The sequence below is a fragment of the Anabrus simplex genome, chromosome 2 (assembly GCF_040414725.1).
Source record: "Anabrus simplex isolate iqAnaSimp1 chromosome 2, ASM4041472v1, whole genome shotgun sequence".
Taxonomy (NCBI): Eukaryota; Metazoa; Arthropoda; class Insecta; order Orthoptera; family Tettigoniidae; genus Anabrus; species Anabrus simplex.
Genome location: NC_090266.1, coordinates 348,348,091 through 348,374,252, shown reverse-complemented (window position 1 = coordinate 348,374,252; position 26,162 = coordinate 348,348,091).

The following is a 26,162-nucleotide window of genomic DNA, read 5'->3' as shown; positions in this document are numbered from 1 at the left end:
TCACCGTCAGATAGCTCCTCAATTCTAATCACATAGGCTGAGTGGGCCTCGAACCAGCCCTCAGGTCCAGGTGAAAATCCCTGACCTGGCCGGAAATCGAACCCGGGGCCTCCGGGTAAGCGGAGCCTCCGGGTAAGAGGCAGTCACGCTACCCCTACACCACGGGGCCGGCTCAGCGTCTCGGTATAACACTACGATAATAAGACCTGGCCAATCACAACGCATTCTCTCTGTGTGTATGTAGCCGTGGCCCATTTCATTCCCATAATCCTCCCGCTTTGGTGATGGGATGACTAGTTTGTTTACGTTGATCAGCTGACGAGGGAATCTATGATCGAGTCCGGCCTACTTATGTCATCTAATGAACCCATAATTCTACGGTGAGAAAAATATTTTTTCCCAATATTTATTTCGTATTAAGAAGCTACTTTTATTTTTGAGGGCAGCCATGTTGCGCTCCTAAGAGCCCCGATGTCGCGTGGGAAAGATCTCACTCGCGGCAAGCTCGTGAAATACCGTGACACCTCGGCGAACTTAGAGTGCCCGATAATTCTTTAAATTCACGGAATTCTGCGTAACGAGGGATTTTGGCAATACAGCAAAAAAAGAAATAAATAAGTTACATTATTTGTAAACCCTACGTGAAGACAGAGCCCCCAGGGAAAAACATAAATGCAGTTAAGCCTAGGTACATGTCAGCGTCAGATCAGTGAACTAGCTCCACGTGCCAAGGTCAATGGATGAAGAAAACGCGCAAAACGCACGGGCAGAAATAATTTATTTCCCCTGTTGTGAGTGTGGTAACATTATAAGATTAACATCTAAAATAATTACAAGCCTGTCCGGAATTCTGGGACAAGTCTCATAAAAATCGGTCTATTGGACGCATAATTGGCAGATTACGCAATCAAGCTTAATAGTGTGGATAGCGTCCCTCCTGAGATTATAAAAGGAACCCCCCCCCGTATATTTTTCAGTGTCGATCTGGGTCTTGAAGCAGCGGGAGCTTACGCCCGTCGTCAGTGGAAAATTGCACCAGATTGATCTACAAACAACTAAATACATGTCCGTGGCTGAGGTCCACATACTCGGTTAGCAAGAGAAGGTGACTGAAAAGTTCTGAACGTTTGCCGACGAACTATGAAAGTGTAGGCGTTTGTTAAAATATACACAGCAGATTTTATTATATCACCTCATGTACGTTTGAAAGTGGTAAGAGAGTTGGGGAAGCTATTCAGAGTAGTTCTGCTTTCTTTATCTGTTGAACACCTGTTTTGTTGGAGTAACAGAGAGAGACAACTTTGGGAACGAACCAGACAGTCGCAGTAGACTGCAGAACAAGGGAAGTTCGTGGTGTAAATTACAGAGGAAAGTGCGTGATTTGTGTGGTAATTTAATATCGTGTGAAAAAGGCAGTGTTTGTAAGAGTGAGATGTTGGAAATGATAATGTTATTTGTGCAAATGTACGGCTAAAGGCACGAGGTCAGCTGGCGACGATGTAGCCAGAATACTGGGAATGACTCCATTGTGCAGGTCTGTCTATATTTGTATTATGTCGTAGTTAGACTTTATTGTTCTGTCCCAACAAATTTTTCAAGATGATTGTCGGGTTGATATTTGTAATTATCAGGCGAAAGGTGTTGTAATTTTTGGTCAGCGCGTGAAAATTTTAGTGTGTAAATTTCACGTCAAGAAACTGTAAAATGCGACGTTTAAATTTGGTGTTAATGTTCGATGAGATATTGTCCAAAGCGAGGAATTTTTGGGAAGTTACAAGTGTAAATTAGTCGTGGCGAATATCTTAATTTCAAATATCAGTTGAATTCGGAAATGTTTGTCGATAATAATAATAATAATAATAATAATAATAATAATGTCTACCGCGGGATAAAGAAATTTTTCTATGTCAAAAGTGCATTTAACCAGTATATTTTGCAAGGATCGCAGGCATTTAAAGAAAATTTCAGTGAAATTCCATAGAGTTACATTTATTCATGGGAAGTAAAATTTTGGGACATCGTGTATATCAATGATACGAGAAAAATCGCGGTGTGTTCTTGGATTCTCGAGGTCCGAAAGTCGTAATAACAGTAAATTATGAAGAGGTGTGTTTTATAACAGTTTTTGTTTTCACCAGAGGATTGAATTATGAAAAAGGGTCTTGGAAATATAAGAAAAAAGGATTGAGAGCGAAGAAGTGATATGTATGTGGAGATGAGAGGGATAGGAATATTGAAGATGAAATGAAGCCTGGAATTTAAGTGATACCGCTGGGATAAGGCGAGGAGAATGAGTTTGAGACAGGCTATATTTTGCCGAGGAAGTATTTAGGAAACAGGCTGTATTGAGACAGGCTGTAGTGTTTTCCGCTACCAATCCGAAATTTGAGACGACTACTGTGTGAAGCATCGTAAATTTCTAGTAAGATCCCAAGTGAAAACGACTCTAGTAAAAGGTTAAAAATCTTGGTAGTAAACGTCCAGTGACTTGTTACGTAAAGCCCGTATGAATATTAAGATAATGTGACCTCAAGGATAAAAGAGCACTTAGAACACATGGTTGGTGTTGTATTGAATTCCGTTCACTGGATATGTCATTGATATAAATAGTTGGAATTGACGATAGGCGATTTGAGAGTTTCTAATGCGGTAGTGATGATTATTATTTTGAAGGCATCCACTAAATGGTAGAGGTGTGTTGGGAATTATCATTGCTTCCCTAAAACTTCATTGCACAGATTGTGTTTGAGGTGGAGAATTGTTCGTCACGTATATTTATTTTCGAGTTCACGTATTGTAACGAGGTAGAGACTTACTGTATTTTTCGACTTGCATTCGTTTAATAGTAGAGGCGCGCGGCTGTGAGCTTGCATCCGGGAGATAGTAGGTTCGAATCCCACTATCGGCAGCCCTGAAGATGGTTTTCCGTGGTTTCACATTTTCACACCAGGCAAATGCTGGGGCTGTACCTTAATTAAGGCCACGGCCGCTTCCTTCCAACTCCTAGGTCTTTCCTATCCCATCGTCGCCATAAGACCTATCTGTGTCGGCGCGACGTAAAGCCCCTAACAAAAAAAATAGTAAGAGACGTTGTTCCGTTGTGTGTTATTAGTCTGACCAGGTTTAGTATTGAAATGTCAGAGTTTGTCTGAAATTGCTAGTTCGCCTGATATGTTAAGGGATGCGTAGTACGACCCATTTTTGACGCCCGACGATAGATTTAGGACGTCACATGTTATCCTTGGAGTTACTGATGATGAGACGTCCTAGTTCACGCCCGACGATAGAATTTGGAAGGTATCATGTACATAGAGATTAGTGTTAGGATGTACAGATTTTAAGTGAGCCCGACGATAGGTCTGGGATGTCAGCTGTACACACTCAAGTCTCAGATTAGATGTTTCTTTTGTTTTTGCGAAGTGGCCTGGACGAAGGTAGTACCTACAGTAAAATATAAATTATGAAGAGGGTCAGATCGGTAATGATGAGGCCAACTAGTGCGTAGCTCCAACAGCTGTTGGTGTTCCTTAAGATAACAGGGCCGCTATCGGAGAATGAGGGCTGCCCAAAAGATTGGATATCGACCTGATGGAGATTAAATATTTTTACTGTAATTCTCCGTGCGTGTTGAGTTTTAATGACTTCGATATGTTATTTTATTTTACGGACTTAATTGTTTTGTCGTTCTGACGTCCGTTTCGTTTGATAGTGTGCATATTGACACTCAATGTATTAGTGTGAGACTCGAGTTGCGAATGCGGTTTCGATTCGTCAGCCAGTAATACTATTTTTTTTCAATCTTTGTCGTACTGTCATTTTATTCGTAGTTGAATTTAATTAAGTAATCACTTTATAAGTAGTGTGTTGGGACAGACAATAAATAGATAGATCTGTAATGGTAGTCATTGTTATTCAAAGGAAAGAATTCCTTAAAGTTGTAATCTTTTTCAATGTGGACTGGTAATTTTATTAAGCGTAACAAAACCATTTCTAACCTGAAAATCGGTTCAATAATAATACCTTTCAAGTGACTTTCCACTTTTTTAATTAACTTCAGTGTTTGGCATTTCTTCTAAATGCATGATGAATAAGTGTTTCCTGCATTTCGCAGTTTTGTTCCTTTAGAACGACATAACGTAAGATCCTCGCGGATCATGTTGTTGTTGGTTCCTTCCGAACAGCTGTTTGGGTGATGCACATTTAGCATCGGGATTACCTTATCACTTAAGGGTGTCATGAATGACAAATACATGGTGGAATTTTATTTCAATTGTGAATGACGCTGTTAACTCGTAGTGAACACCATGCTTTCCCATAATATTTCGCAACCTATCCAAAGCAACTGATAGTCAATTTGGTTCGATTAAGGGTCCATTCGGCGGGTGTTCCGTAACCGTAAAGGGTATTCGACTGGTGGATAACCTTAATTAAGAGAAAATCAGGCGTTCTACTTGTTGAAAGTCAGATTTTCCACGGATCGTGTGGATTAACTCTCAGTTCTCGTTTGGAATAATAGGTGCCCGGTTTTCAGGTCTTCCCTTTTTCAGTTTTTCAGTTTCGCTGTCCACTAATGTACTAACTTCTCCGAAGCAACTCTTCGATATTGTAAGAAATAAATTAACGCTATGCAATGCGACTGTGTTTGAAACATTCAATAATAAATAATTCATAATTTTTTTATTTCAAGTATGTATATTAAATTAATAATGTTGTCGTGCTATTTCGATTTAATAAAAGTTAGTAAGCACATTTTGCTCCTCATTTCAAGTAGTTAGGCTCTCTTCTGAACCCCATCGTTTGGTTAAGATCGTGACCGAATTTATTCCCGCAACGACCCATGATTTAAGAGTTCTAGATTGTTCTACTGTAGCAGCCGTGGCCGACAAACGATGTAATGGTAAGTTCAAGGGTTCACTACACTATATACGTTTGTCTGATAACCTAAAAGAGAAGAATTAAATTGATTGTGTTTAAAACTCGATTACGAAATAATACGACTTTTTAATGTTTATGATTCTGTGGATGATTTCAGGTTAAGTTACTCAGAAAACCATGGCAGTCTTTTCTTAGTCCACATTTACAATTACGTAACCTGTAATTGTGTACAAGTTATTAAGACATTTCAGTGTTGGTTGGCAAAATGAATGAGGATTAGTGGTGTTCTTTTACGTGTTATAATATCATTGACGAATTATGAAGAATTCTGCCAAGTCAATTATCATTGAACTGCATTTAGTGCCGTAGCCCAATTGGCATATTCCATATCATTTTCTTTTTTTCTTAATCTGCTTACCATCCAGGGTTGGCTTTTCCCTCGGACTCAGCGAGGGATCCCACCTCTACCGCCTCAGGGGCTGTGTCCTGGAGCGTGAGACATTGGGTCGGAGGATACAACTGGGGAGGATGACCAGTACCGCGCCCAGGCTGCCTCACCTGCTATGCTGAACAGGGGCCTTGGTGGGGGATGGGATGATTGGAAGGGATAGACAAGGAAGGGGGAAGGAAGCGGCCGTGGCCTTAAGTTAGGCACAATCCCGGCATTTGCCTGGAGGAGAAGTGGAAAACCACGGAAAACCACTTCCAGGATGGCTGAGGTGGGAATCGAACCCACCTCTACTCAGTTGACTTCCCGCAGTTGAGTGGACCCCGTTCCAGCCCTCGGACCACTTTTCAAATTTCGTGGCAGAGCCGGGAATCGAACCCGGGCCTCCGGGGGTGCCAGCTAATCACACTAACCACTACACCACAGAGGCGGACCCATATCATTTTACCTAGTCTTTTTTAATTGATTTCAAAGAAAAGGGGAAATCTATCAAACATTTTCCAATGAACATAGCCTATTGACCTCGCGTTGATGGAATTCAAACAAATAGCCAAAGTTATTCAAACGAACGTAGACCTATTGACCGCATGTTCACACAGTTAAAACAACAGTATTCTCTCCATTTACCCAAAAACATGTGTTAGTCAATTGTCATATTTACTACACATAAACTAGATTGCAGTGCCTTCCCAACAGGCAGAGGCCATCAGCGGCCATACTTTTCGAGAATGCATTCTGATTGGTCAGGTCGTACTACCGTAGTCTTATACCGATACACTTGTCACAATATTGCACAGCACCTTCAACATACCTTACAGAAATGGGAATCTAAATTGGACCAAAATGTTAATGTACTCACGGTAGGGGCTAAGTACACTTCTTGACTACTTCGCTAGGGAATGCTATGAGATGTTCTCTTTGGTACGACATGCTTCAGTCTTATAGCTGACATTTCAACTGCCTCAACTAGAGGATTTACTTGCGATGATAATGCGAACTCGAGCTCAGAAGGTCAGAGCTCTACCGACTGAGATACTCACTCCAGACAACCTGATTCTTACGGACACACAACCATATACAGATAGTACAGGTAACATAGCATATCCTACGCCTTTTTACAAGGCGTCCATTGCAATGGTGCGACTACCCGTAAACTGAAGTAGCAAAATCAAACCACGTGAATGACACGAAGGCCAAGAACTGAAATTTGATTCAAGGGACTGCCATTAAACATCAGCTAACGGCATTTACTTTCAGGATCTGTAGTTGATCCTAGAAGAAGTGACGGAGAACTCTATAGGATATATTATGTTACTTTTCTAGGCCCTGCTAACTGAATGTACAAGGGGAAGGGGGAAGACACGCCAAAATAAAGTGAGCCAAAACAATGTTTATAAGGAAAACTACACATATCAATATTTTATACAGACATACAGTAGGCCATATACTTACAGCTATGATTAATATGCTTCTTCAGACTAACGTTATGTTTTAAATCAGTGTCATAAAAACTGCAGCATCGATCTGGTTGACTCTCTGCTCTCTGGATAAATCTATACAATTGTACCTTACATTATAGCACAGCATTTTGCTAATACAACAATCAATAAAATGGGTTTCCAGTCTAAAGCTATGGGTGATTGTTGCGCCCTACTCTAAACACTGAGACTGTTTCACAGCATCGATTACCAAAGTTCGTCACCTACGTTATAGAAACGCAACAGACTGCGACTTAATACCTTAACCAAGGCTTGGATCCTACGGTCGAGTATTGGCTGGATTACTAAGCAATTCTTCCTAAATCTGGCTTACCATGGTTTTACATGTTTAGAAGGACTCTGTAGAACGTGGAAAACATGCCGAATGACAGCATAGATTACAGTGCATTCAGCGGAGTATGTACAAGGCACACAATGAATAACAGCGCCATTACACTGTTTGAATGTGGCAATGTCCACCTCTGTGGTGTAGTGGTTAGCGTGATTAGCTGCCACCCCCGGAGGTCCGGGTTCGATTCCCGGCTTTGCCACGAAAATTTGAAAAGTGGTACGAGGGCTGGAACGGGGTCCACTCAGCCTCGGGAGGTCAACTGAGTAGAGGTGGGTTTGATTCCCACCTCCGCCATCCTCGAAGCGGTTTTCCGTGGTTTCCCACTTCTCCTCCAGGCGAATGCCCGGATGGTACCTAACTTAAGGCCACGGCCGCTTCCTTCCCTCTTCCTTGTCTATCCCTTCCAATATTCCCATCCCTCCACAAGGCCCCTGTTCAGCATAGCAGGTGAGGCCGCCTGGGCGAGGTACTGGTCATTCTCCCCAGTTGTATCCCCCGACCAAGAGTCTGAAGCTCCAGGACACTGCCCTTGAGGCGGTAGAGGTGGGAACCCTCGCTGAGTCCGAGGGAAAAGCCGCACCTGGAGGGTAAACAGATGATGATGATGATGAATGTGGCAATCTTGGGCCTGTGTTTACGCATTCAAACATCATACCGCTGCAAAAAATACCTGAACGATGCAGGATTCGAACCGCCGCTGGCACATTCCGTCGATTGGTAGGCTAACCCCTAACCACATCCTCTACGCTACACGGCTGGAAAGATGCTGGTAGTACGACGAGAGCACAGTACACACGCTAACCAGTTCTGTCCTTTAAACATTAATTACTGCATTGCTTCTTCTTCTTCTTCTTAATCTGTTTATCCTCCAGGGTCGGTTTTTCCCTCGGACTAAGTGAGGGATCCCACCTCTACCGCCTCAAGGGCAGTGTCCTGGAGCTTCAGACATTGGGTCGGAGAATACAACTGGGGAGAATGACCAATACCTCGCCCAGGCGGCCTCACCTGCTATGCTGAACAGGGGCCTTGTGGAGGGATGGGAAGTTTGGAACGGATAGGCAAGGAAGAGGGAAGGAAGCGGCCGTGGCCTTAAGTTAGGTACAATCCCGGCATTCGCCTGGAGGAGAAGTGGGAAACCACGGAAAACCACTTCCGGGATGGCGGAGGTGGGAATCGAACCCACCTCTACTCAGTTGACCTCCCGAGGCTGAGTGGACCCCGTTCCAGCCCTCGTACCACTTTTCAAATTTCGTGGCAGAGTCGGGAATCGAACTCGGGCCTCTGGGGGTGGCAGCTAATCACACTAACCACTACACCAGAAAGGCGGACTACTGCATTGTTACCTAGTTTTATGTATTGATTCTCCTCTTCGTTACACCCGGTCACGAGGCACGACACATCATCATAGTTACATGGTAGAAGGACGTTGCTACATGATTTTAAAGCGTCATGTTTTGAGACCGGATGATATAACATTTCGCTAGGGTTTCAGAATCATGTGCAAAATGTGCTCTCTGAACATTAGTACCATAGAGTACGCCTGCAGGAGAACAGCACCTCTATAACCAAGTGCACGTTAGTTGGGCTGCAGCAAACGATATTGGAAGGGGCTGCTGAATTACACTGTAAGGAGTTGTTTAATGAGCACTTACCGGGATGACTAATTTACGGGTGAAATTCCGATACGTCGTTTCCGGTGCCGTCAACGTCAGTTCTCGTAGTGTTCTTGTAATTTTATTATCTATAAATGCATACATCTTCTTTACAGACTGTTATGCCTTTCAGCGTACAATCTAATAATAATGTTATTGTTTTTACGTCCCACTAACTACTTTCTTATGGTTTTCGGAGACGCCAAGGTGCCGGAATTTTTCCCGCGGGAGTTCTTTTTCGTACCAGTAAATCTACCGACACGAGGCTTACGTACTTGAGCACCTTCATATTACACCGGACTGAGCCAGGATCGAACCTGCCAATTTGGGTTTAGAAGGCCAGCGCCTCAACCGTCTGAGCCACTCAGCGAGGCAGCGTTCGGTCTGCAAAAATATGTGATTTTATTAAACACCACAACAGCCCTCTTCTTGCAACTAAATCTATGGCCTCCTTTACTTCTATATGTTTTAAATAATTAGAAACTGAGTCTACTCATCGTCGTCCAGGTCTCCATCTATATCTCTTATCCTCCATGACCGAGTCCATTATTCTGCTAGGTAACCTATCCTGCTCCATTCGCCTCACATGACCCCACCACCGAAGCCGGTTTATGCGTACATTTTATCAGTCGTGCTCATTTCTAACTTAACCTTTATTTCATCACCTCGAGAACCATCACGCCATTCCCACTTGTTTGTACCAGCGATCATACGTGCCAATTACATGTCCGTTGCTTCTAACTTATGCATGAGATATCCTGAGTCCACCCGGCTTTCACTCTCCTAAGGCGAAGTTGGTCTGAAAACACACCGGTGTAAAGATAGTCTCGTCCGGGAGCTGACAGAATACTGTTGACCGCAACTGCGAACTCACTGCATTAGCTTTGCTGCACCTTGATCCAATCTTACTTATATAACCATCCTAAAGTCTTGAAATGATCTGTCTACCTGTTTCAGCTTTGTAATCCCAACCTGACATTCTCTTAGGTTTCTTACCTACGGACATCACTCTAATCTTGGAAAGGCTACTTTTCATACCATATTTTCAAGTTTCAAGATGTTAGACTGCAGGCTTTGCACAATCTGCCATTAAGACCAGGTCGTCGGCATAGGCCAAACTGCTTACTAAATTTCCACCTAAATGAATTCCTCCCTGACACTTCATACCTTTCAAGTTGAAAGTACCTTTAACTAAGAACTCATTTCACCATAATTCCTCACTGCAGCCCAATTATCAACATAAATGCCTTTGATTGGTGTTTATAATAAAATAATATGCCTTTGCTGGCGGGACCTAGTGTTTACAGTGCACTATGTCTTCTGGAATAGGCTAGAGCAATGTTGTTACTTTCATTGATTTGTTTCTGTCTTATCCTTGGCTTTGACAGTATGAAAGTGACTGAGGTATGAGTTATGCTAGTAATGTTGCTCGCAGTGTCGGTTGGTGCATGCATTTCAATTGGCGACTTCTGACTCGGTGAGGAAACCAACGGGAAACTACCTCACCTCTCATTTCCTTAGTACTCCTCTTCAGTTATGCCTAGGCCACGTAAGACAGCTGATGGCAGAGCTGTTGAAGATCCAACTAGCCTTAGAGCTGAGGACTGAACATGCATACAATCCCATTGTCCACCAGTACAACAAACATCTCCCTCAACTCTGTCTAGATCTCTATATCTGCGAAACATAAATGTTACTGTTTATTCCTCTCGTGTCATTTTTCAGTTACTTGGTGCAACCTGAAAATCTGATCTTGACAGCCACCCTGTGGTCTGAAACCATACCGGTTTTCATCCAACTAAACTCTCAACCACTGATCTCATCCACCCTTCGAAAATGCCAGTTAACATAGTGCCTAGTATAATTATTAAAAAATACCTCGTTAGTTGTCGTAACCATTCCTGATCCCTTGCTTAGTGATAGGTGCAGTTACTGGTTTCGTTCCATCAGAAGGTACCTTACTAATATTCCACGCTAATATTCTTAATCTATGAAGCCATTTCATCCCTTTCTCCCCTATATATTTCACCATTTCAGATATAATTGTATCTATTCCTGCTGCTTCATGACAATGGTGTTTATTTACCATCTTTCCCACTTCCTCAAGATTAAGTGTGCCAACATCCTCCCCTTGAGCTCGGTTGTTCACGATATCACCAGAAAGTTTTCCTTTGCGGAAGTTGAGGATGTTTTCAAAATATTCCTTCTACCTATCCAGTGATTCTCTGGGATCTATTATGAGTTCACCTGATGTGCCCGAAACATGATTCATTTTCTTTTTTCCTCCAGTTCTAAGATTCTGTATTACTGTCCTGATAGATTTTCCTGACGCTTGACCTAGTCTTTCCAGGTAATTACTGAATTCTTCTCAAGACTTCTTCTTGGATTCCACAATTTGTTTCGCTCTGTTTCTTTCATCTACGTACAGTTCCCTGTCTGCATCAAGCCTTGTTTGGAGTCATTTCTGATAAGCCTTCCTTTTACGTAGGGGCTGCCTGGCCGAGGCGGTAAAGGCGTGCTCGGCTCGCCCGGAAGGACGTGGGTTCGAATCCCCGTCAGGAAGTCGTAAAATTTAAAAAATGAGACTTCCACTTCCGGAGGTGCATATGGCCCTGAGGTTCACTCAGCCTACACCAAAAATGAGTACCAGGTTAATTCCTGGGGGCAAAGGCGGCCGGGCGTAGAGCTAACCACTCTACCCCATCAAGTGCCGAGGTTACGGATAGTGGAAGCCTTTACCTTCCACCGCTCCAAGGGCCTTCATGGCCTGTACGGAGATGACTTTGCTTCTTTTTGCTTTGCTTTTCCTTTTACGTTTGCAAGCTGCCATCACTGCATCGTACCACCAAGATATTCGCTTTTTCCTATCTTTACACATTGTTGTTCCTAGCCATTCCTTCATGTTTCTACTACAGCATCCCTGTATAATACCCATTCTCTGTCTATATCCTGAACCTTCTCTCTGTCTTCATTGGAACTCGTCACTAGTCATAGCCATATTGTTCTGTCTAATTTTCTCGTTCTAGAGCTTTTCTACCCTTATTCTTCTCTAGACAGATTTCACGTTCTCAGTGCTAGGCCTAGAGATACCGGGTGAATTCATGCTTTTTTGCCAGTTTCTGTGGTAAACACAACACGTAATTTTCATGCTAAATTCATTTTTTGTTCCGTTTAAAATATTGGCCATCGGCTTCTACACACTTCGGCCATCTTTCAGATAAGTTATGAATACCATGCCAGAAAACTGCTTGTCTTTTGTGACAAACCATTCGTCAAGCCATTTTCGAACTTTCCCGAAATCGCTGAAGTGCTGCTGTCCGAGCGCGTGCCCCATTGATGTGACAAACTGATAGTCAGAAGGCGCCAGGTCGGGGCCGTACGGCGAGTGTGAAAGGATGTCGCTTCCAAGCGATTTCACTGGTTTTTCTGTGTGAGACGGCGCATTGTTGTGTAACAAAATCACTTTGACATGTCTTGTGTCTCATTCTATTCGTCTTTCGATCAATGCGCGATTTAGATTAATCATTCTTTGGCGATAGCGTTGTGAATTAACGGTTTCGCCGCGCTTCACGAGTTCATAACACACAATACCGCTCTGGTCCGACCAGACACAAACCACGTTTAAATTGTCGAAACCATGTCTCACATGTTCTAATCGATGGAGCGTGTTCACCACATGTTTCTACCAGCAAACGATGACTTTCCACAGCCTTCTACTTTTTATTAAATAATAAAAGCAATCCGTGCCGCAAATGTTCTTTTCCAGGCACAAACGTCGATACGATCACTAAACGATACAACACAGACGCCAGTGTTTGGCGGACTCAACTTGTGTGTGTTGGTAGGTTAATGTCAGATGAACAAACTGACGTACGTGTCAAATTCATACGCTGCGTACGGTTCGATGGCACTATCTCTTAATAAAATCGGAAAAGACTTAAGCAAACATCTGGTGCTTAGTTCACTACAGATCAGATAGTGGTATGTATCGTCAAAAATATCCCCGGAATATTCGCACATTAGTAACACATTTACTGAATTCAAAGTCGGTTATGATATAGTCTATTGTGGATCTGGTGCCTCTATCCTCCTAATGTGTAGCGGTGAATAGCTGTATGCTTGAAGAATGTATTCGTAATTGCTAATCCCATACTAGCAAAGAAGTCCAGTAAACTCTTCTTATTCCTACTACCTTTCGTATCCTCCCCACATTTACCAATTACCTTTCCGCATCCTTCAGTTCTATTTCCAACTCTCGCAATGAAAACGCCCATTAGCACTATCCTATCGTTGCTGTTGACCACGACTACGATGCACTCGATGCTTCATCAGACTTGTCAACTTCATCCTCATCTGCACTCTCACATAGTGAATACACTCAGACAATTATCGTCGTAATTCCTACAAGAGCAAAATCTACGCACATCATACGCTCAATTAAGTGCCTAACAGAAGCAATGTTGCGTGCAGTGGTATTCCTGATGAACAGTCCTTCCCCACATCTGCCCTCCCCTTTTTTAACACCTGTTATGGATACATAATTAGACTATCTACTGCATTTTGCTTATCATCTCCCCTTACCCTACTAGCATTAACTTCTAACACATCCAGACGTATTCTCTTTGCTGGCTAAGCAATTTCTACTTTCTTTTTTCTATAAGCCCGATCTCGAAAGCCCAGAATAACGACCGAGAGGATGCGTCGTGTTGACCACACGGCCCATCGTAATCTGCAGGCCTTCAGGCTGAGCAGCGGTCGCTGGGCAGGCCAAAGCCCTTTCATGGACGTTAAGTGCCTTGGGGTTTGGTTTTTTGTTCTATAAGCCCCATAGATATTAATTTCTCCCACTTGAATTCCATTTCGTTCACCAAGTTGTTTCCAAGGAGTCCGTCGCCTGTCAGATGGAAGTGGGACTCCGTTACTCCCATAGATCCGTGGCTTGCTTAAAAGGTTCTGAGCGTTTTCGGTAAAAATTCTGTGAAGCAGGATACTGCCTTACCTACTTACACATAGTCCTAGTGAGAATCACTCTTCTAACGAGTTAGGCACATCGGTGGATCAGAATCACTTATTAGTTCAGTCAGCCGTTAACCATGGTTGACTAACTGAAACACAGTGACACACACCACGAACCACAATTTTATTATTATTATTATTATTATTATTATTATTATTATTATTATTATTATTATTATTATTATTGTTCCGGGGTTTCTGTGGAACAGCAGAGGTGAAAGAAGGTGCCGGAGTGAATGGCTCCAACTACCAAATCAAATATAAAACTTTAACAAGGTTATATTTTCTAAGTTTTAACAAACAAGAATAACAAAACTTTAACAACAATAACAACGGCATGGCGATTTAGAGCCAAGACTTATAAGGATCCAAGATATCAACCTTTCAACATTCTTGGGGTAGCAAGCCCTAATTTTACAATTCTGAGCTCCTAGTTCAACTTTAACCAAGCAACAATTTGTTCAAAATGGCAGAAAACCCCCAATACATGGAGCACTTGTTCACAATTAGAATATCAAGCCTCTCTGAGGCACTTTTTCAAAACATGAAGAGACCTGACACGCTCTCAGTTTTCCACGCCTATTCAAGGCAACACCAAAAATGTCTTATACTTTCTGGCCTTCCATGGCCTAGCTTACAAATAGAAACAGGGGTATCTGGTACCCAACCTAAAGGGCCTTCGAGTAAAAGAGTAAGTAAGGGTTATTCTGCCCGAAGGCAGGTCCGAACCTCCGCAGAGGTGTTCCTGAGCCGGAGTTTACGTGCGGTAGGGTGGCCAGTTCCTTTCCGCTCCTCCATTCCCTTACCCCCCACCAACAGCGCGTGGCAACCCATGGAACTTCTGACCACGCCCAATGTTGCTTAACTTCGGAGGTCTCACGGGATCCGGTGTTTCAACACGGCTACGGCCGTTGGCTTCGAGTAAAAAAAATTACCGTTAAATCAATGGCCCGAACAAAAGGAAGGAAGCGGATACTTGCACTCCTCTATGTAGCTTCTTAAAACCTAAAAGGCACTAGGCCGATGAAACAGGGGCTATTCCCAAACTATGGAGGTGACTCGTATAAGAATTATTTAAGACGTTAAGGAAGAGAAGAAAATCACTTACCAAAACGTAGTCACCTTAAACGAAAATGAAGGGGAGCTCGAGAGGGAAAATCACTCTCTAACCCCGAATTACAGTTACAGATTTAATTAAGTTTTTACATAAGCCGACAGAAAATTACATGTTTAGAAAGATAGGTTACATGGTAAAGGTTTCGGACCTTTACTGCGGGTTAAACTGCTGAGCTAGCAAGAAATAAAGATGTGAACTGGCCATTACCTTGCTGATGACCTGATGCCTGATGAAAGAGGCACCACCCGCCTCCTGCTTCACATCCCCACACTTAGATAGACGTAGATCAAATGGCCAAGAGATGTGAAAATCAGCAGTTTATAAACCCTCGGGGAAGGTTCGAGACCTTTCACGAATAATTAAGCCACACCCTCTCAATTTTATTGAATACCTTACAGATACACACCAAATCGAAGAAGAAGCCGGTGATTGGCTGAAAATTAATTACAGAAATTCTGTATTGGCTAAATTCGAAACTGGCGGAAAGAAAGATAAATATTGCCAACCCACAAATGAATGAACGAAACTTAGTAAAGAACAAACTTATGAATACAAAATTTCTTGAAATAAAGTTCCTTCACTTCGCACCAGGGTACATGATCATAGTTTTTCGGCAGGGACATCTATAAGAGAATGTCCAAACTTCTTGATAAATAGTAAACAAAAACAAGTCGAAATTCACAGTGACATCTTCAGAGGAAAGGTTTAAGTAGGTCCCGTTTAAGTTCAGTGTTTCTCCAGTAGAGGAGTTCCAATTGGCGCAAGATTTAAACGTGCGACGTAGAAGTGTACCTCCTGGTACAATTATTATTATTATTATTATTATTATTATTATTATTATTATTGTTATTATTATTATTATTATTATTATTATTATTATTATTATTATTATCATTATTATTATTATTATTATACAAATTGCTTTATGTCGCACCGACATAAATAGGTCTTATGGCGACGATGGAATAAGAGAGGGATGGGAGTAGAAAGGAAGCGGCCGTGGCCTTAGTTACGGTACAGCCCCCAGCATTTGCCTGGTGTGGGAATGGGAAGACACGGAAAACCATCCTCAAGGCTGCCGACAGTGGAAATCGAACCAACTATCTCCCGGATGCAACCTCACAGCTTCGCGGCCCTCACATCACGCCCGATATTATTATTATTATTATTATTATTATTATTATTATTATTATTATTATTATTATTAGGGAGTATGTATCAGTTGTCCGCCTCTGTGGTGTAGTGGTTAGCGTGATTAGCTGCCACCCCCGGAGGCCCGGGTTCGATTCCCGGCTCTGCCACGAAATTTGAAAAGTGGTATGAGGGCTGGAACGGGGTCCACTCAGCCTCGGGAGGTCAACTGAGTAGAGGTGGGGTCGATTCCCACCTCAGCCATCCTGGAAGTGGTTTTCCGTGGTTTCCCACTTCTCCTCCAGGCGAATGCCGGGATGGTACCTAACATAAGGCCACGGCCGCTTCCTTCCCTCTTCCTTGCCTATCCCTTCCAATCTTCCCATCCCTCCACAAGGCCCCTGTTCAGCATAGCAGGTGAGGCCGCCTGAGCGAGGTACTGGTCATTCTCCCCAGTTGTATCCCTGACCCAGAGTCTGAAGCTCCAGGACACTGCCCTTGAGGCGATAGAGGTGGGATCCCTCGCTGTGTCCGAGGTAAAAGCCGACCCTGGAGGGTAAACAGATGATGATGATGATGATGATGATGATGATGATGATGATGATGATGATGATGATGTATCAGTTAATGACTGTGATGAAATAAAAGCATGAAACTTAATAAATTGTATGTCGTAAGACATTATTGTTAGTGATAAATAATAACCTACTAAAAGATCTAGATTGGCAGAGACGCTGCGTAATTTCAGAGAATTTACTACAGATACGAATAAGCTAACCAACATTCCAAACATTTAAGTCAGAGTAACCTCCTGTGGAATTCATTAAGCACTAACGCCTAGCGTGTGAAATGTTGCTCAGAAATGAATTGAGTAGTGGGAGTAGCTGGGCGGGATTTTCAAATGCATGCGATCGTTGAGGTTAGTCTCTTTAATGAGAATTTTATTGGCTGGTTAGTTTACCGGTAATTTTCCGTTAGATATATTTTTGGTTACATCAGCACCGTGGAGGGATAGGAAGATTGGAAGGGATAGGCAAGGAAGAGGGAAGGAAGCGGCCGTGACTTTATGTTAGGTACCATCCTGGCATTCGCTTGGAGGAGAAGTGGAAACCACGGAAAACCACTTCTAGGATGGCTGAGGTGGGAATCGAACCCACCTCTACTCAGTTGACCTCCCGAGGCTGAGTGGACCCCGTACCAGCCCTCGTACCACTTTTCAAATTTCGTGGCAGAGCCGGGAATCGGACCCGGGCCTCCGGGGGTGGCAGCTAATCACGCTAAGCACTACACCACAGAGGCGGACATTATTATTATTATTATTATTATTATTATTATTATTATTATTATTGAGGGTGAAGCAACTGTTGAAGAGGACGACCGTAGTAAATATGATTTCAAAACCAATCGAATACACTACATAAAAGTAATTAATTATTAATTTAAAGATAAAAGCTGTAGTCATGTTGGTACCATCCTTCGTAAAATAAATTCTAGCCCAATATTTCCAGAATTTTTTTAGCATAGCAATGCATTATCAAATTTTCATCCTAAAAAGTTCTTCTTGCTCTTAATACATTATAAAGTGGTGTTTTTCGGAGTTATCTTCAAATGCGTGTTAACACTTTAACTTCTAATTTAATTGATATTGCATAATATTTTCAGGCATTGATGAGAGAATGCACGGTGTCTTCCATGTGTTAATAGATACTTCTGGTCGCACCATACTCGAGTATCACGCCTTTAAATCAATACAGCAGTGGTTTAATAAGTGAGCCGCGCTCGTCTCGTGGGGCGGCAGAGGGCGCATTGTTTGCTAAATGACCCGGGAAGTGTGGGGAGATTACTTTGTATGGCATAGGAATGAGTCAGCGTCAGTCCTCGAGATGTCATCGATTCGAGGTGAGAACAAATGAGAATCACAAAAGTAAAATATGACGCGTTGAACACATTCGGATGGTATAAATATAACAGAGTTTCAAGGAACACACAGTGTAAAGTAACATAGGCTACTTTTATCATCATTTTTCCCACAACCAATAAGCAGACAAGAAATTTTAAGTACAGTATTGGAAAGGAACAAACATGTGATAATAACATTATTAATAGAAGAAAATGAACTTGGACAGGAATGCATGCATGATGTAAATACACTGACTGACAGAGCAAATGCAACACCAAGAAGGAGTGGTCAGAACTTTATGCCAATTGCAGGGTAGACTGACGTCACTGAGATATGCTCATGATGTGAAATGCGCCGCTGTGCTGCGCACGTAGCGAACGATAAATGGGACACGGCGTTGGCGAATGGCCCACTTCGTACCGTGATTTCTCAGCCGACAGTCATTGTAGAACGTGTTGTCGTGTGCCACAGGACACGTGTATAGCTAAGAATGCCAGGCCGCCGTCAACGGAGGCATTTCCAGCAGACAGACGACTTTACGAGGGGTATGGTGATCGGGCTGAGAAGGGCAGGTTGGTCGCTTCGTCAAATCGCAGCCGATACCCATAGGGATGTGTCCACGGTGCAGCGCCTGTGGCGAAGATGGTTGGCGCAGGGACATGTGACACGTGCGAGGGGTCCAGGCGCAGCCCGAGTGACGTCAGCACGCGAGGATCGGCACATCCGCCGATAAGCGGTGGCAGCCCCGCACGCCACGTCAACCGCCATTCTTCAGCATGTGCAAGACACCCTGGCTGTTCCAATATCGACCAGAACAATTTCCCGTCGATTGGTTGAAGGAGGCCTGCACTCCCGGCGTCCGCTCAGAAGACTACCATTGACTCCACAGCATAGACGTGCACGCCTGGCCTGGCATGGTGCCGGGCTAGAGCGACTTGGATGAGGGAATGGCGGAACGTCGTGTTCTCCGATGAGTCACGCTTCTGTTCTGTCAGTGATAGTCACCGCAGACGAGTGTGGCGTCGGCGTGGAGAAAGGTCAAATCCGGCAGTAACTGTGGAGCGCCCTACCGCTAGACAACGCGGCATCATGGTTTGGGGCGCTATTGCGTATGATTCCACGTCACCTCTAGTGCGTATTCAAGGCACGTTAAATGCCCACCGCTACGTGCAGCATGTGCTGCGGTCGGTGGCACTCCCGTACCTTCAGGGGCTGCCCAATGCTCTGTTTCAGCAGGATAATGCCCGCTCACACACTGCTCGCATCTCCCAATAGGCTCTACGAGGTGTACAGATGCTTCCGTGGCCAGCGTACTCTCCGGATCTCTCACCAATCGAACACGTGTGGGATCTCATTGGACGCCGTTTGCAAACTCTGCCCCAGCCTCGTACGGACGACCAACTGTGGCAAATGGTTGACAGAGAATGGAGAACCATCCCTCAGGACACCATCCGCACTCTTATTGACTCTATACCTCGACGTGTTTCTGCGTGCATCGCCGCTCGCGGTGGTCCTACATCCTACTGAGTCGATGCCGTGCGCATTGTGTAACCTGCATATTGGTTTGAAATAAACATCAATTATTCTTCCGTGCCGACTCTGTTTTTCCCCCAACTTTCATCCCTTTCGAACCACTCCTCCTTGGTGTTGCATTTGCTCTGTCAGTCAGTGTATATTAACAAGTCAGCATTGGAAGAGGGAGAAACGGAGAGAAGGGGCAAGGACAGACATGAGAGCACAAAATGACAAGGACAGTCTCCATGTCATCATATGGACGCTCCACTCACCAAACCCAGTTCTTCTACACCCATTTTATCTGTACCCCAGAGCGAATTTTATTTTTCCAGTTTCATCAGGAGAACGGATATACACTTGAAACACTTGCCATCTTGAAGAGAAAAAGAAATAGCGTGTGGCTTTTAGTGCCGGGAGTGTCCGAGGACAAGTTCTGCTCGCCAGATGCAGGTCCTTTCATTTGACACCTATAGGCGACCTGCGCGTCGTGATGAGGATGAAATGATGATGAAGACGAAACATACACCCAGCCCCCGTTCCAGAGAAATTAACCAATTACTGTTAAAATTCCCGACCCTGCGGGGAATCGAACCCGGGACCCCTGTGACCAAAGGCCAGCACGCTAACAGTTTAGCCATGGAGCCGGACCATCTTGATGAGAAAAATGTAGAACGAGAAAAAATGCCCGGTAATTTCAAGACAAGGAAGGGACGAAAGAATAAGGGTCAATACATGTAGTAAACGCCAAGGAACACAGAACAAACTCGCAGGTCGCCTACGGGTGTCAAATCAAAGGACCTACATCTAGCGAGCCGAACTTGTCCTCGGAATCTCCCTGCACTAAAAGCCATATGCCATTTCATTTTTACAGGACAAACTGAGTAGAAGGGAAGGAACCTAATGGACAATGATTAATGGAAAGGAACAATCCACCAATAAAGTCACACATAGACGGATAGCAATTTGGACGAGGACATGTATTAGAATATGCGAAATGACAGCACTTTGTGTGAAAAGCGAAGATAACGACAGACATGAAAACACTGGTGAGGAGAGAGCCCACTTATACGAAGATGGCAGAAAATGAAGATGGGGACACTGGCATTGTCCTTTTATATTTTTGAATTTTGTCCTCTCTCTCTCTCGTTACTTACTCTTCGCTCACTTTCTTGTCATTGTGTTTATTCTGATGTGCTCCCATTTAGTGATGGAACATTCGATTCATTTTATTGAATCGATTCATTTGATTCCGTTCACGTTACCGAATCGATACATTGATCCGATCCACGGCACATCAGCCACCGCTCCTACTGCATCTGTGTAGTATGTACTGGTAATACAGCAGCAACAGCATTCAGTGCTCGCAGCTGCCACCTGGTCTTCATACTATGAACTCCTTTCTTAGAAAAAAAATGCTAGTCACTATAATACATCGAAGGTTTCCGGCGACGCAGGATGGGAAAGGTCTATAATTAGGGAGGTAGCAGCCATGGCCTTAATTAAGGTACAGTCCCAGCATTTCCTGGTGTGAAAATGGGGAAACTACGGAAAACCATCTTAACGGCTGCCGACGGTGGGATTCAAACCCACCAGCCCCCGAATGCAAGCGCATAGCTACGCGATACTAACCGCTCGTCCAACTCGCTCAGTCAATTATGAAAATATGTATTTTTCTAAAAGCTGAGGATTTTTGAAATCGTCATATTTTGTAGAGACTACCCGAGATGTACGGTTGCCCGCTGGTTTTCTGATTCAACATACTGTTGGTTAAGTTATTGCGTCAGTCGGCTCACTTACTGTCCACAAATGATTGAAGTATTGTGCAACGATATGGCATACGAACTGAGAGAATACTGAGCCGTTCTTTCTAGTATAAAATAGGTACAATACTTTTGAGTGGTCATGAACATGACTCATAGTCATAGGGCAGGCTAGAGTCGAGTTTAACTGTCAAATGACAACTACGTTATAATACTAAGATTCATTAAACTAATAAATAGTATAACCTAATAGCCTACTTACTTACTAGCTACTTCAGAATTATGTTTTGACTACCTTTTTAACACTGCAAATAAATCCATCTATAATTTAAACCTCCCTGTAAGAAAAGGACAGTGAATGCAAGTGGGTATTATTTTCAAATGAGCTGAGCTCGAGAGTCCATTATAGCATACGATTCTTTCAGTGTACTATGGCTCACTGTATGTCTCGCTGCAGCGGAAGCTCGGCTCTCCGCCAGTGTCCAGTGTGCCGATAAGGAGCCGTGTGTATCTTGTGTCTCACTGAGCCGTGCTCGTTCACGATTCTTTCGGTGTGCCATGGCTCACTGTATGTCTCGCTGCAGCGGAAGCTAAGCTCTCCGCGTGTCCAGTGAGCCGATAAGGAGCCGTGTGTATCTTGTGTATCTTGTGACTTACTGAGCCGTGCTCGTTCACGATTCTTTCGACGTGCCATGATTCACTGTCTAGCCGCAGCGGAGTTCGGCTCCCCGTCAACGTCCAGTGAGTGCGCCACTCAGCACTGTCCGCTGGGAGTAAGCTGAATCGTGTGCCGTGAGCTCGCCGTTCCTGTGAATCGATTCACTCGGACACTTGAATGAATCGATACACTGCTTCGAATCATGCATTCAGTAGCCAACACTACTCCTATTCAGGTAAGAATACGTTAGGATTAATTATCACGCAGTGCTTGAAGGATGATGTAAAATTTACTCGTTGTTACAACTTGGTTTACGTCGCACCGACACAGATAGTCTTACGGCGACGGTGGGTTAGGAAAGGGCTAGGAGTGGGAAGGAAGCGGCTGTGGCCTGAATTGACGTACATCCCAGCATTTGCCTGGTGTGAAAATGAGAATCCCCGGAGAAACATTTTCAGTGCTGCCGACAATGGGGTTCGAGCTCACTATCTCCCGGATGCAAGCTCACAGCTGCGCGCCCCTAACCGCACGGCCAACTTGTCCGGTAAATTTTACTCGCACATAACAGTGAGCAGCTTCCCAGAGAATAGCCATTCCTTGTAGGTCAATAGCAATGAACATTAACAAAAAAATAGAATGGAATAAATGGTATAATGATAAATTAACGTGAATAAAGGTTTAGAAATAAGTTATATGACAAAATTTATGAGTATGCTTCGGAAAGAATTAAGAATACTACTCGAGTTGTTTAAGTAATTTTTATTACTGCATAAATCGCCACCAACATTAATGGAATGAAATTCGAATTTATTATTATTATTATATGTGATATTTTTATTATTATCACACTCCGGCAGTAGTAGAGGAAACAATGATTATTGCACAACCGACGACAGTCATTAAAGTAAATCGTGCATTTGAGCTGGATAGTGAGGGCATGGAGAAGTGTTTCTTCTCTTATTGACAGCATGCATTTTGCTGAAAAAATGATGTGAATTTATTCATGGATCTGTAAGTAGACGGAATTAGATTTACGGTATCAAATATAAGAAAAAAGTATTATTAATTAGAGTAATGTTTATTTGCAGACCATTTCTCTCCCACGTTGAACTTCAAACATCTGCAGTTGAAAGACTACTACTAGTCTACAACTAGTAAAAACACTGTTGGTCTGTACAGGGTGGTCGGAAGCAACGTGAACCGGATATATAATCGTTAGAGTGTTAGCCATACTGATAAATAATTTGAAAGAAAGCGATATCTCGCACCGTTGTCATATTATCAGCTGCTGATTTTAGCCAATCATGTCGCTTCGCGGGCGAATTCAAATGTGCTTTGCGATGCGCAGTTGTTAAATCTTCACGTGAGTGAAGACCGGCTTGACAGCGCCAATCGAAAAAACAAAACCTTTGCCATGGGAGGGCTTTAAAACACCGACCTTCGAGCTGACAAGATCGCGCCGTAGCAAGTACGCTACCGTGACACCGACCTTCGAGCTGACAGGATCGCGCCGTAGCAAGTGCGCTACCGTGACACCGACCTTCGAGCTGACAGGATCGCGCCGTAGCAAGTGCGCTACCGTGACACCGACCTTCGAGCTGACAGGATCGCGCCGTAGCAAGTACGCTACCGTGACACCGACCTTCGAGCTGACAGGATCGCGCCGTAGCAAGTGCGCTATCGTGACACCGACCTTCGAGCTGACAGGATCGCGCCGTAGCAAGTGCGCTACCGTGACACCGACCTTCGAGCTGACAGGATCGCGCCGTAGCAAGTACGCTACGGTGACACCGACCTCTGAACTGAGAGGATCGCACCATAACAAGTACAATACGGTGACACCGACCTCTGAACTGAGAGGATCGCGCCGTAGCAAGTACGCTACGGTGACACCGACCTCTGAACTGAGAGGATCGCACCATAACAAGTACAATACGGTGACACCGACCTCTGAACTGAGAGGATCGCGCCGTAGCAAGTACGCTACGGTGACACCGACCTCTGAACTGAGAGGATCGCACCATAACAAGTACAATACGGTGACACCGACCTCTGAACTGAGAGGATCGCGCCGTAGCAAGTACGCTACGGTGACACCGACCTCTGAACTGAGAGGATCGCACCATAACAAGTACAATACGGTGACACCGACCTCTGAACTGAGAGGATCGCGCCGTAGCAAGTACGCTACGGTGACACCGACCTCTGAACTGAGAGGATCGCACCATAACAAGTACAATACGGTGACACCGACCTCTGAACTGAGAGGATCGCGCCGTAGCAAGTACGCTACGGTGACACCGACCTCTGAACTGAGAGGATCGCACCATAACAAGTACAATACGGTGACACCGACCTCTGAACTGAGAGGATCGCGCCGTAGCAAGTACGCTACGGTGACACCGACCTCTGAACTGAGAGGATCGCACCATAACAAGTACAATACGGTGACACCGACCTCTGAACTGAGAGGATCGCGCCGTAGCAAGTGCGCTACGGTGACACCGGCTGAAGTCCACAGTGTTTTTGTATTTGGTGCTAATTTTTCGGCATGGCTTCCGAGCCGGTCTTAAGCCACGTGCAGATTAGCAACGCCGTCTCGCGAAGCCCATATGAATTCGCCCGCAAAGCGATCTAATTGGCTAACTTCAGCACCTGATAAAATGACAACGGTGCGAAATATCCATTTCATTTTCAAACTGTTTATCAGTATGACCATCCCTCTAATGGTCCTATACCAGGTTTACCAGTAGCGTAGCCAGGATTTCAGTTTGGGGGGGGCCCATTCATCCAGAATTTTATTTTGATAGGTGTCCAAACTTCCATAGTTTAGGTGGTGTAGAATACCGAAAAAGGAAATGAGTGTCCTTGGATCCAAGTAAGAGTGGTGGATTCGTGCGGATTCCGGAAGCTAATAGTAATTTCCTTCTTCTTCTTCCCCACTTTTCCCACATCTGTGGGGTCGCGGGTGCGAAATGTGTCGCACATGTGGATTTAGCCCTGTTTTACGGCCGGATGTCCTTCCCGACGCCAACCCTATATAGAGGGATATAATCAGTGTTGTGTGTTTATTTGGTGGTTGGTAATGTAGTATGATGTCTGAATATGAATATGTTGGGACAAACACCCAGTCCCAGCCAGAAGAATTATTCAGACGCGATTAAAATCCCCGTCCCAGCCAGGAATCGAACCCGGAACCGTCTGAACCGAAGGCCTCAACACTGATCATTCAGCCAATGAGTCGGACTCCGGAAGCTAATATTAATGCACATTAATATTAATGCACATTATATATAAAATGCTCAATAAAAGAACTTTCGTTAAAACTCCTGGGGTGTCTGGACTCCTTGGACGACAACCCCCCGGTCCCCCAGCTATCTCTGTTACTCCCATCCCAACATAACTGCAGCATTTCATATATTCCGCGTAGAAGTGAAATGAATGCAAGAATAAACACTTTGAGTAAGGATGCAATATTCTGGTTTAGAACAAATACGGTAATGTTATAATAATAATGGTCATGTGATAAGCAATAAAGAAGTGACATTTTATACAAATAATGCGGTAAAGATACACACACAAATACACACGCGTCGAATACAGGTTTCTCGTCCTTCTTGTCCATGGCTAGATGATGAAGGCAAGAGAATGATGGCCCACCGTGACTCGTTATTTCGACATTATAAACAAACCCTAGATGACACAGACTTCGAATCTAACCGCATCTTAAGAAATCGCACAAAGCAGTTAATCAGAAATTTAAAAAATGCATATATTTTCGGATTTTAGCTAACAACTTAAATTCTAATCGCGCATGGGACCAACTTAGAGCTCTGGGAATAGGAAAACATCAACGGAGACAGACAACTCCTGACATTCCACTTGACGAACTGAACGATTACTTTAGTAAAATATACTAAATATTCAACCTACCCAAATTAACTGCACCGACTCACCGCCCACCCCTCCAGCCAATCCGCCATTCACATTTCACAGTGTCACAGAAAATCAGGTTAAAAGGCTTTGTACTCGATTAAATCAAAGACTACAGGTGTATATGATATTCCTATTACTTTTATACATAACATTATGGCTGCTATCTCGCCTATACTGACGCACATACTGAACTACTGTTTACTAAACGGAACTTTCCCTACTGTATGGAAAACAGCCAATATTATATCGGTACCTAAGAGTTTAGATCCACAATCACCCTCTGACTATCGTCATATGTCCGTCCGTACTCCCTGCGCTTTCTAA